This window comes from Chelonoidis abingdonii, chromosome 13 (assembly GCF_003597395.2).
Source record: "Chelonoidis abingdonii isolate Lonesome George chromosome 13, CheloAbing_2.0, whole genome shotgun sequence".
NCBI lineage: Eukaryota > Metazoa > Chordata > Testudines > Testudinidae > Chelonoidis > Chelonoidis abingdonii.
Window position 1 is genome coordinate 2,755,467 of NC_133781.1, and position 12,334 is coordinate 2,767,800.

At 47.9% G+C, this 12,334-nt stretch overlaps 1 protein-coding gene across 1 annotated transcript in view; it reads left to right on the plus strand.

The window, feature by feature from the left end:
• LOC116824946 (uncharacterized) overlaps nt 1–12,334 on the plus strand; it is a 37,827-nt gene that overhangs the window by 9,948 nt on the left and 15,545 nt on the right. The gene's annotated exons all lie outside the window — the stretch shown is intronic.

Here is a 12,334-nt window from a genome sequence, read left to right on the forward strand (position 1 = left end):
ACTGAGGAAGGAGAGGACCATCAATCAATTTAATGGGATTTCGCTGTTTATCTGGATGTAATGCAATAACTTTTGAACATTGCATCCAATTGGGCCGGAACCCTACTGAGTCTCCAATTGCCTGTAGATCAAAGAACTAGTTGATCATTGCAAATCCCAAAGGAATGTGGTCTTTTTGGAAAATTGAGAGCCACTCGGATTGATCTCTGGCTAGGTGCTGAAGGTGGTCTATTCAGTTTATATCCATCTCTGGCCATCTTATTTGTGCTACCAAAATTTTTGGTTCCCCTGTGATCCTTGGCTGTGTAGTGGCATTCTTTCATACACACACTTTGGAACTCATTGGTCTTCCTTTCTAATAATATGTCCACACCAAGAAAGCCACTGAAACCAAACCCGCACTTTTGGAGGTGGTTGCTGGGTTTGGCTTCAAATAGCCTCATTTCTGATCTTGTCCTGCCACTGGATTGGGAGCAGTTGATGCAGATGGTGAGAATGTGATGTTCTTCAGTCTTCCTCAACGCCCACTTCCATACAATAGAACTAATAGAGCCATGTTTTTTTAAAGCCACAGTTTCATAGCAAACTTGATGTCACAACCTCCCCACAAAAGCCGCTGAAAGGCCCGAAACACGGCAATCACTGCTACTGTGTAAGTGCTATCTTTTGAGCATCTTGCAGCCCTGTCCATGACACTGGCCAAATATTTGACAGTTGCCATTTGCTCAGTCTCCTGTTTGGACAGGTGAATACTGAGCTGGTTGCAGTCTGGAGCTGGAGACCACTGGGGATTAATAACCAGATCAATGTGCAACTGAGACTGAGCCAGCAAGACAATGTCATTGATGTATTTGAGATCTCAAAGCAGAGGGATATTCAGCTCAATTCCACCCACTTCTGCCTCCTCAAGCTTATTCATCAACTAATCAGTTGTTGACACTGAACAACGATGGTGTCAGAACTCAGCCTTGTCAAACTTGCATGGATATAAGACATTGTGCTCTGTATCTGCCATTGACTCCAACGCAGCTTTCCCTTCCATGACAGAGTTCTTCTGTCAAGGATACCCAGGGATGCCGAGTCACCTCATCAGATCCTATAGCCTCGCTCAGTTCACTGAATCAAAGGGCTGGCGGAAATCTGTACCATGGCTGTGCAGCTTATCAAGTTCAGCCGTCTTCTCACAAAGCTATCTTGCGGTAAAGATCTGGTCAGTCGTGGAACAATGAGGTCTCAAGCCACACTGAATATCGTGACCTTCGCAAAAGTGCTTCGTTAATGCAAGACATTAAAACAGAAGTGAAGATTTTCCTAGGAACTGACAACAGCATGATGCATCTATTATTGCTGCATTTCCACCCCCCAGAGGACCATGCAACATCACTAATTACTGTGTGTTAAGAAGGATGCAGGTACCAGAACCGGGAAAGGTCCTTGTCTGGCTGAGGAAAGAGAGGACCGACCATCAATTTGATGGCATTTCTCTGTTTATCTGGATGCAACATGATAACTTTTGAAAACCACATCCAATTGGGCCGAACCCTAACAAGTCTCCAAGTGTCTGTAGATCAAAGAACTGATTGATCATGGCAAATCCCAAAGTAATGTGGCCTTCTTGGAAATTGAGAGCCACTCTGGCTAGATGCTTAAGGTGGTCTAGCTGTATATTCAGTTTATATCCATCTCTGGCCATCTTTTTTCTGCTACCAAAGTTTGAACCAGAATAACACCCTTCTTCCAGTCATGGGGGATGGTGTTAGTGCACTGGAGGGTCTGGAAGAGCCTATGCAGCCAAAGGACAACAATACTCTCATCTGCCTTCTGCAACTCAGGAGTGATGTTACAATCTCATTGATGGCAACCATTGATACCTTCCAGCTAGCAACACCCCGCATCGCAGCCCCATAGTCCCAGCAGAGATTAAAATGTTGAGGGGCAAGTGGGAGCCCCTCTAGCCCTTGTCATGGAGGTGGGAGGAGGGGAGGAACCTGAAATAGAGACGATGGGAGGGAGGCATACAGGGAACTTGCAGGGGGAATAGAATGATGCAAGGATCCCCTAGTGCAGTGGTACCCAAACTGTGGGGTGGGCCCCCCTGATGGGGGTGTGGAGGAACGTTTGGGGGAGTGCAGTGGGCCGGGCCAGCTCCCATGGGGGATAGGGAGGGAGCACCACGCAGCCCCATCCCACCCCCAGCTGCAGCCCTGGCTCCTGGCTCCGCACTTGACCTCGACCCCAGTCCCGCTGCTGCTCCACATCCAGCTGGGGGCCCGGCTGCAGCTCTGCTCCCAGCCACAGACCCATCCGCAGCTGCAGCCCCAGCCTCGGCACCCTTGCCGCTGTCTGCATTCCCCTCCCCCTGGAGCTGCGGCCCCGCTCCTGGCCCTGGCTGTGGGGGGGATGTGGACAGGGGGAAGAGGGGGGTGTGACCCTCAAAAGCTTGGAGACCACTGCTCTAGTGTATGCAGTTAGCTCAGCTGACAAACAATGAAGTGTGCAACTCTCTGGTTACAACTGTATTTTTTTTATTATCTGACACTCTCCAGTTCTTTCCCTGCTCTCTTTGTCTGGGTGAGAGGTTGCCGTGCAGACAGGAAGGACTGTAGCTGGATTCCCTTGTCCCAGTTTTCAGGGAGGGGCTCCAGCTCATGTTGTCACATACTAGGATGATTCCTTAACTGCCCTGGGAGGGATTTTTCTCCATGTTTCTGGATGAGGGCTGGGCGAAGTCTTATTCTTCTGGAAGTGCAGATTTTGTGGAGTCTATTTCTCATAGAAGTCTTTCCCTCTGTTGGTTTCTCTTTTTCAAAATAAATTCATAATAAAATATTTGTTGCACATCCTCATCTCCCCAGGCATGTTCATGTACTCTGGTTCCCAAAGCACAAGGGCAGAATGCTAGTGTGTTAGTGGTGCATTGGGACATCACTCAAGGATATGGCACTGCTGGAGTGGCATGTACTTTTGCTTTGTATTGCCTTATTTTTAGAGGTTTCAGTTTAGCCACTCTCCACATTCTGGAAGTTCACCAGGCACCACACTGAGCAATCTTAACTCTGCACTAATTTAGTTTTGGGGCAATTAATTTATAAAAAATATTTTTTCAGCACCCCCACATACCAGAGTCCAGCTCTCCCCCTCCCCAGACCATAGCACCTTAGCAGTGATTATCCAGGCCACAGAATTCCCTGGCTGCATGTTAGTCATTTCACCGCCTTTGCATCGTCTCTTTGTCTCCCGTCCCTTTGCCTGTCCAGTCTGGTTGTCCATCCCCAACTTGCCTCCCCATGGAGAAAAGAGCGTCATTGTGGGTGCTGCAAGTGGAGTTGCTGGGGAGAGGATGCAGGAATAGTCCTGGGAGCAGCATGGAGTCGGTGGGGCCATTTCTTCATGGGGATGGCAGATGGGGGGATAGTCGTGGATGTGTGGGTTTGGAGAAGACAGAGACAAAGCCTCCAGTACCCTCCATTGCACAACCGTGGCTCCCTCCTCACCCCACTCTTCCCTGCACTGTACCAACCCCTTCCACATTTCCCCTCACTCCTCTGACTCCCAACTGCACAAACATCCCAAACAATACTCCTCTGAAACTCACTGCAATGTCTGGGATTTTTTTTTATACTACCATTAGAGAACAATCCGAATATACTGGCTATCTTCCCACTGGTAGAAAAAGCATAAGTGCTCTCGGAGGATTTAAGTCTCACTTTTCTACTAACAGGATCATAGTTTGTAACCACCTCAAATGGTAACAGTTGCCGGCCACAGTTTTGTTCATGTGATCCAGTAATGTGGGTATGGATGTGTAATAGTGTCTAGGAAGAAACTCCATTTCTTAGCTCCACGGGTGACTTCAAAAGAGATGGCTTCAGTGATGCTGTTCCAGTGGTGCAGGTGTTGTATTTGCATGCACCTCACATAGGCACTGACTCTATGGGTTCTCCAGGGCTGGAGCACCCATGGAAAAAAATGGTGGGTGCTGAGCACCCACCAGCAGCCGCCCTATCAGTGCCACCCCCTCCCACCAGCACCTCCCATGTGCTGCGGCCCCGCTGGTCAGCACCTCCCCCCCCCAGTGCCTCCCACCTATAGGCGCCAACTTTCCCCCCTGCCCTGCCCCCATTCCAACCCCTGCACCAACTCTGCCCCCTCCCTGCCCCTATTGGACCCCTTCCCCAAATCCCTGGCCCTGGTCTCGCCTCTTCCCCAAGTGCGCAGTGTTCCCCCTCCCTCCCAGCTGGGCAAAACAGCTGTTTCGCTGCAGAAGCGCTGGGAGCTAGGGGGGAAAAGCAGGCTTGCGGAGTGCTCAGGGAAGGAGGCAGAAGCAGAGGTGGGATGGATGGGGGGGCGGGGAGCTGTGGGAGCTCCAGCCCCAGAGCACCCACGGAGTTGGCACCTATGCTCCCACCCACCACGGATCAGCTGTTCCACGGTGTGCATGAGGCACTGGGGGAGGAGAAGCGGGGATGGGCCACGCTCAGGAGGGTGTAGAACAGGGTGGGAAGAGGTGGTGTGGAGGCATAGCGGGGTGGGAAGAGGCAGGGTGGTGGGGGGCCTTGGAGGAAGGGGTGGAGTGGGGGCAAAGCCAGGGGGAGCACACCCTGGCACATTAGAAACTCAACCTATCTCCTAGACCCCTGGGAGATCCAGGGATTTAACTACCTTATTGTAAAGGTCAAGCTGATGTTTTTGGGGAAAACCTCCAAGCAAGCATTGCTAGATAAAGTGATGTAAAAGCTGTTGTGACTCTTCCCCCCCCCCCCACTCCTTTTTGCAGGTGTAATTGTTTTATTTTACATCTAAATGTCATAGAATTGAGACTTCCACCCAACTGTTAAATTCATTGGGCCAGCCCAACCATTTCACCAGAAGCCCCTTTTTTCCTCCTCTTTCCTTTCTCAGCTAGAAGTATTTCAACCCTCTAAATCCTGTCCTGTTTGGGATTAACTTCTTGTAAATCTTCAGAGTAAGAAGAACCAATGACTGTCTCATGCCTGTTATCTTTTAACTTGTATGCAGGCCTCTGGCTCTTGGTTAAGAACATGAGAATGGCCATACTGGGTCAGACCAACAGTCCATCTAGCCCAGTAACCTGTCTTTCAACAGTGGCCAAAGCCAGGTGCTCCAGAGGGAACGAACAGAACAGGTAATCATCAAGTGATCCATCCCCTGACGCCCATTCCCAGCTTCCAGCAAACAGAGGCTAGGGACACCATCCCTGCTCATCCTGGGAAATAGCCAATGATGGACCCATCCTCCATCCAGGGCCGGCTCTAGGCACCAGCTAAGGAAGCAGGAGCCTGGGGCAGCAAATCTGAAGGGGCGGCACTTTGTTCTTGGGGCGGCAGTCTGACCCCCGCCCCCTTCTTTGATGGCAGTTCAGCGGCAGCTTCTTCATTTTTCCTTCTTCGGGGGCACTTCCATGGCAGCTTTTTCTTTTTTTTCTTCCTCAGCGGCAGTTCGGCGGCAATTTTTTTTTCTTTGCTTCGCTGCTTGGGGCTGTAATAAGCCTCTTCTTCCCAAATCTGGACCTTAGCGTCCAAAATCTGGGTGCTTAGCATGAAACTCCCCCAAGCTTATTACCAGCTTGGAGCTGATCTCGCTGCCACCATCCAAAATTTCCAGGGTTTTGGCCCCCTTCTGGTCTCCCCAAACCTTCTCTGGAGAGACCCTCAAGACTCAGAGACTCTGAGTCTCCCACCAAAGGGAAAACAACCTCCTCCCCTTGTCTTCTCTTTATCTCATCCCCAGCTGTCCCTCCCTGAGTTATCCTGGGCGATACTGTACTTAAACTCCTTGAATGCAAAACAGAGAGGGCAATTTACCTTCCCTGAGGCTATGCATTCAAACCTAGTCAAGCTAACACAAAGAGATTTTCCCCCTCCCTTCGTTCCTTAGCCTTAACCAGAGAAAAACCTCAAGCAGGTTTTAAAAAGAAAGCTTTATATAAAAAAGAAAGAAAAAGACATAAACATATAAACTCTGCATCAAGATGACATATACAGGGCTATTGCTTATAAGAAAATATGAATAAACAGTCTGATTCAAAAAGATAACCAATTTGAAACATTCCAGCAAGGTACACACATGTAAATACAAAATACAATATAAACCTATTGCTTTTCCTTTTGTACTCACACCTTGGTAACAGAAGGGTAGAAAGAAGCTTGGAGTAGAAAAAGAAACCTCTTCCCTCATAGCCGAGAGAAAACAAAGAGAGAGAACAAAAACAAAAACCAGAAGTTCCCTCCCTCACTTTGAAAAATCCAGTTTCCTGATTGGTCCTCTGGTCAGGTGTTTGGCTCCCCTTGTTAACCTCTTTACAGGTAAAAGAAACATTAACCCTTAGCTATCTATTTATGACAGGGGCAGCAAAAAAGGTAGAGCCAGCCCTGCTTCCATGAACTTATCTAGTTCTTTTTTGAACCCTGTTATAGCCTTGGCCTTCACAACATCCTCTGGCAAAGAGTTCCACACGTTGACTGCGCGTTGTGGGAAGAAATATTTCCTTTTGTTTGGTTGGCTAAGGCTTCATCCACAATGAATATTTTATCTGTAAATGCTTATTTGTAAAACTTTTGTCAACAACTTCTTTGGTTTTAGATCCTTTTCTAAAAGGGGAAACAGTGATTTAATTTAAAACTCTCTCCATAAGCCAAGTATCAGGGGGTAGCTGTATTAGTCAAGAAGTTAGTTAGCCATGTTAGTCAACAACAAGAAGTCCAGTGGCACCTTAAAGACTAACAGATTTATTTGGGCATAAGCTTTTGTGGGTAAAAAAACCTCACTTCTTCAGATGCTTTCCCACACCTTCAGAGAATTTGAGGGGTTAACATCAACAGGCCTGGTACAAATAGTTTGGTGAAAGTTTTGGCTGAAACTCTTTATAAACTCTGGTAATACATTGATGTAGCAAAAGACGGTGTGGATCATAAAATACCACCACATCTTTGATTTTAATCACTCCATAATCCCCACTTTGACTTCTCTATTAGTAACAAAATGATTATTCTTATGCTGTTTTGACTATCTTGCTTGTTTAAAAATTCTTTCCCCTGATCAGTCTAATTTTAGGGGCATACACCCTTCATCAAAAATAGATTCAGAGGCTTTAGATACTATGTCTCCAGTATTGTCTTTTAGGCCTAAGGCCCAATCATGTTTAGACAGAATGTCTTATCACCATTAAGATCAGCTTAAAACCACGGTTGGGTTTGGAGATCTGATGCATAGCCACCAAATCTGCCTACTGTTATGCATCCATATCTGAATCAATAGCCTTATTTCTTTTAAAACAGAGTTGTGCTGGTTAGTTTAAAGGGTAAGCATCCTGGTCTGAAAGCCATATTGTGACCTGCCTTCTAGTCAAAGCTTTAGTATGTTTTTTAGCAGCTTGAAAAACAGGGTTCAAAGTTCCCACCCTCCTCGCAGAGTAATCAATTTTCTTTAACAGCGCTGCCTGTGTAGCTGTGGTGTCTTTTGCTAATATGAGTATGGAGAGGTCATGTTCACAACAAAAAATTTAAACAGAAAACAAGTTTTACTAACCACTTGGTTAAACACAACATTTTCCAGACGCTGGAAAATGGCCATCATGAGCCATACTATTACAGATTCAGAGCTTCAGTTTGTTCTGATTCAGCACATGAATCTTGAGCTCCGTGTCTCATCTTGAGCAAAAACAGCTGATATGAGATAAACTCATCCGCACAGGACTACCAATGTGTAGGTTCTCAAAGGCCACTAGAAAAGTATCATCCTGCTGTTGAGAGATTTTCAGAAAAGAAACAACTAGTAAAAACCCGTTTTAGATTTCAACAGCTGTGTTCTGTTCCTAGCCCCCAACATCCTCAGCCCCTCAATATTTTATATCTTATTTACCTGCAACATGGCTCTGTCATTCAAAGCATCACATGAAATTAATAGGCAGCAGATTTAAAACAAACACAACAAAATATTTCTTCACACAATGCACAGTCAACCTGTGAAACTCCTTGCCAGAGGATGTTGGGAAGGCCAAGACTATAACAGGGTTCAAAAAGGAACTGAGCAAGTTCCTGGAGGATCGGTCCATCAATGGCTATTGGCAGGGATGGTGTCCCTAGCCTCTGGTTGTCAGAAGCTGGGAATGGGCAACAGGGGATGGATCACTTGGTGATTACCTGTTCTGTTCATTCCCTCTGGGGCACCTGGCATTGGCCACTGTTAGAAGACAGGATACTGGGCTACATGGACCATTATGTGAGCGGGGGAATGGTCCCGCTATTGTGAAGAACTTTCGTGGCTTCTGTGCTACCCCAGTGAAGTAGGCTAGTGAAAGGATCTGAGTCCTCGCTCAGCACTGACTGAGAGGAGTTGCTACACCAGAAATCATGCCTGTGCCCACAGCCCCATGACTGGGGACTGGACCTATGTCACGCCCCTCTTAGTGTCCTTCCCCACCCCCCCCGACCAATCTTCACTAATGGGTTTGAAAATTTGCCAGGTGGGTGTGAAAAGTTTCAAAGGGATGTGAAAAAAGTGCACAGGGATGTGAAAAATTTTGACAGTGTGGGTCCTCCTAAATGACTTGTGGAGATCTGTCAGCTGCAGCTCTTCAGGGTAGCATATAGTTCTGGCAGCCTAGCCTTCCAGACACTGTTTGGGAGATCCTTTTGCTGAGACCAGGCCTACTTGAATGCCGAGTATCTCCAAGGATTCCTCCTCTGGTGAGCTCCTCGTCTCAGAAGCTTCTCTTCTGCTTGGGAGTCCCTCCCTCATTAAACTCAGGGAAAGTTTTTATTAGGGCCAGGTGCTCTTGTCCTCTTAACCATGACAAGTAGCTTTGGAAAAGAATTTTTTTATCATTAATGTTCATTTAGGGGGTATTTTTCTACATAATTGAAAGATTAGGTTTCTTCAGAGGTTGGTAGATAATGTTCTCCCCCAGAGAATGCCATCTCTTATATGGCAGCCTCTATCTCCTATTGTTCTAGGTGGGAGTGCGGCTGTGGGATCCTCTTAGCAAAGCCTGCTGTCTCCAAACCACCAGCACCTCCTCTTATTGCCAAGGGGCATGAAGACAAGTTTCCCTTGGGGAAGATGGTGGCTTTTTATAAGCTGTTTGCAGTATTAACCATCCCAAATGTTTGACATTCATGAGTTAGAACCCAAAATCAAGAAACTGCCTTTAAGATAGTGTAAATTGTGTGTGTGTGTGTATGTATGTACCTTGTGATTTACAAACTTTCAGCGTGAAGCTGCTGGCACCCAATCAGTGTGACAGCATCCCTTGTGCCAAATGTAAATGCACACGGAAACTTGTAAACTTCCTTGTAGGGTGAGCAAAGGGGACTTACTTCTCCTAACTCCGGAGGCAAGGCTACATTTGCAGATGTAGAGCGCTTTGAGTTAAACCAGGCTTCGGAGAGCACAGTAGAGAGAGTGCTGCAGTCTGTCCAAACTGACAGCTGCAAGCGCACTGGCGTGGCCACATTTGCAGCACTTGCAGTGGCATTGGGAGCGATGCACTATGGGCAGCTATCCCACAGAGCACCTCTTCCCATTCTGGTGCTGTGGCTTGTGGGAAGGGGGCAGGAGGTGCGGGGAATTCTGGGTCCTGTCCCAATGCCCCGTGATGCATCGGTTCACATCCCAGCAATCTCTCTGCTTCCGTCCACATTTGGCGCCATCTTTCAACGTTTTTTGTGCAGCATGCTCTGTCTTCACTTTCGTACTGCAAGAATGGAGCCTGAACTGCTGAGGAGTATGCTGATGAGTCTCGTCAGCATGTCACGTTTGGCAATAGAGTTACTCCTTAAGAGCCAAACTGACCATGAGGACTCCGATGATGATACTTGCTCGAGTAATGCATATGACACGAGATTGCTTGTGGCATTCATGGACATGCTCACCGCCATGGAATGCCACTTTTGGGCTTGGGAAACAAGCACTGAATGGAAGGATCACATTGTCATGCAAGTCTGGGATGATGAGCAGTGGCTGCAGAACTTTCAGATGAGAAAAGCCACATTCATGGGACTGTGTGCTGAGCTTGCCCCCACCCTGCGGCACAAGGACATGAGACTGAAAGCTGTCCTGATGGTGGAGAAGAGACTGGCTATTGCAATCTGGAAGCTGGCAACTCCAGACAGCTATCAATCGGTAGCTAACCAGTTTGGAGTGGGGAAGTCTCCCGTTGGAATCGTGTTGATGCAAGTTTGCAGAAGCATGACTCTGGGTAACGTGCATGACATTGTGGCTGACTTTGCACAAATAGGTTTCCCTAACTGCGGAGGGGTGATAGATGGGACCCATATTCCAATTCTGGCACCAGTCCACCTAGTCTCTGAGTATGTTAATCAGAAGGGATATTTCTCTATGATTCTATAGGCGCTTGTGGATCACCGTGGGCATTTCATTGACATTAACACAGGCTGGCCCGGAAAGGTGCATGACACAGGCATCTTTCGTAACACAGGCCTGTTCAAGAAGCTGCAAGCTGGGACTTTTTTTCCAAGACCAGAAGATCACCATAGGGTAAGTCGAAATGCCCACTGTGATCCTCGGAGACCCCACTTACGCTTTAATGCCGTGGCTCATGAAACCCTACACAGGGAGCCTGGACAGCAGCAGGAAGCAGTTCAACAACAGGCTGAGCTGGTGCAGAATGACTGTTGCATGTGCATTTGGCTGTTTAAAGGGCCGCTGGTGCTCTCTGTATAGGAAGCTGGACCTGGCCAATGACAGCATCCCAGCGATTATATCCATGTGCTGTACCCTCCATAACATTTGTGAAGGGAAGAGTGAAAGCTTCACTCAGGCATGGGCCTCGGAGGTTCAACACCTGGAGGTTGAATTTGCGCAGCCAGAGAGCAGGGCTATTAGAGGGGCCCAGTGTGGGGCTGCAAGGATTAGGGATGCCTTGAGGGAGCAATTTGAAGTTGAAAACCACCAGTAATGTCTGGTGCCCTGCACGGGAGTGAAGTGCAGTGGTTACAATGTTAGCAGAAATCTGTGTTTGCTATGCTGAATTGCAGTGTCTGTTGCTTTCCTGGGCTAAGGTATATTTTACTTTATGCAAAAATAAAGAATGTTTTCAAAACCAAAAAATCAATTTATTGAAAAGAAAATTCATTTATTGAAAAAAAACACAACTGCTTGGGAAACAGAAAAGGCAAGGGGATGGGATGGGGAATGGTACAATCACAGATTTGCATATGTCCTGTTATCAAACTCAGCCTTCCTATCTGGAGGGCTGTGCAATGAGTGCTGCACTTCAGGTGGCTATACTGCATGGTGATGGGGGTTGAGTGCAGTGGGTAAGGGTCGTAGTTTTCAGGGTTGGGTGGTGAAGCTACAGGTGTTGGAGGCAACTGGTAGCAATAAGAACCCGGATGTTGGGGAACGTGGGTTGGAGGCGACATGGGGGCACAAGGGAAGGAGTTTTGGGACAAGAGCTGCAGGGGGTGGGTGGGCGCAGTAGTGCTCTGCCTGCATGGCTACAAGCACCTGGATTGAGTCCGCTTGGTGCTCCATGATGCTCATCAGCTGATCCGTGTTTTGCTGCCAGAGCTCCACGCTTTTGTGCCAGCGATCTGTATTCTGCGGGCAGATCGTCCTTTCACTCTCCCTCCACTCGTGTGCTTTTAGATTCTCGTTAAGTGACTGCTGCATTACTTCATGCAGTATGTCCTCTTTGCTTCTACGTGGCCTCTTTCTGATTCTTTGCAGTCTCTCAGCTGATGATAACACGGACGGCTGAGATCTCAAGGTTGCATCTGTAAAGGCAAAATGCAACACTTAACAGAGGGAGCATTGTTCGCACCTAACAGACCAATAATTCCCCTGTACTTAAGGAGGGCAAGCACAGTCTACACAATAGCATAATTTGCCCATCCCAAAGCGAGCGCACATAACCCACAGGAGCCCCCAAATGGTGAGTAAGCACAAGGGGAAGGGGGACTCATTGTTTCAGGGCTGTACTGTCCTCTGGGTTTCTTTGCCCTGGGGAGAGCCAACAGCTGCAGGGCACTCCTATACTGAACACTGTCCCCCACTGTCTAGTACAATGCGGCTTCCGCCCTGGCCCAAATGCAGCTTGCCTGTGTGCAGCAATGATCCCTCGGCCTCTCATGGCACAGTGGCGCGGACCTGTTAGCCTGACTGGGACAAAGACCACAGTGGCTCTCCCAAGAAACCTGCACAAGTGCATTGCCCAAGTTCTGGCTGAGACCTTTGAAGAGATCACTGAGGCCGATTACTGCGATGTGAGAGAGCACATCAATGCCCTAGTCTGCATCTAGGCATGCATGCAGCCCTATCCCTCTTTGCCTCAAGAGCCTGCACCGAATAA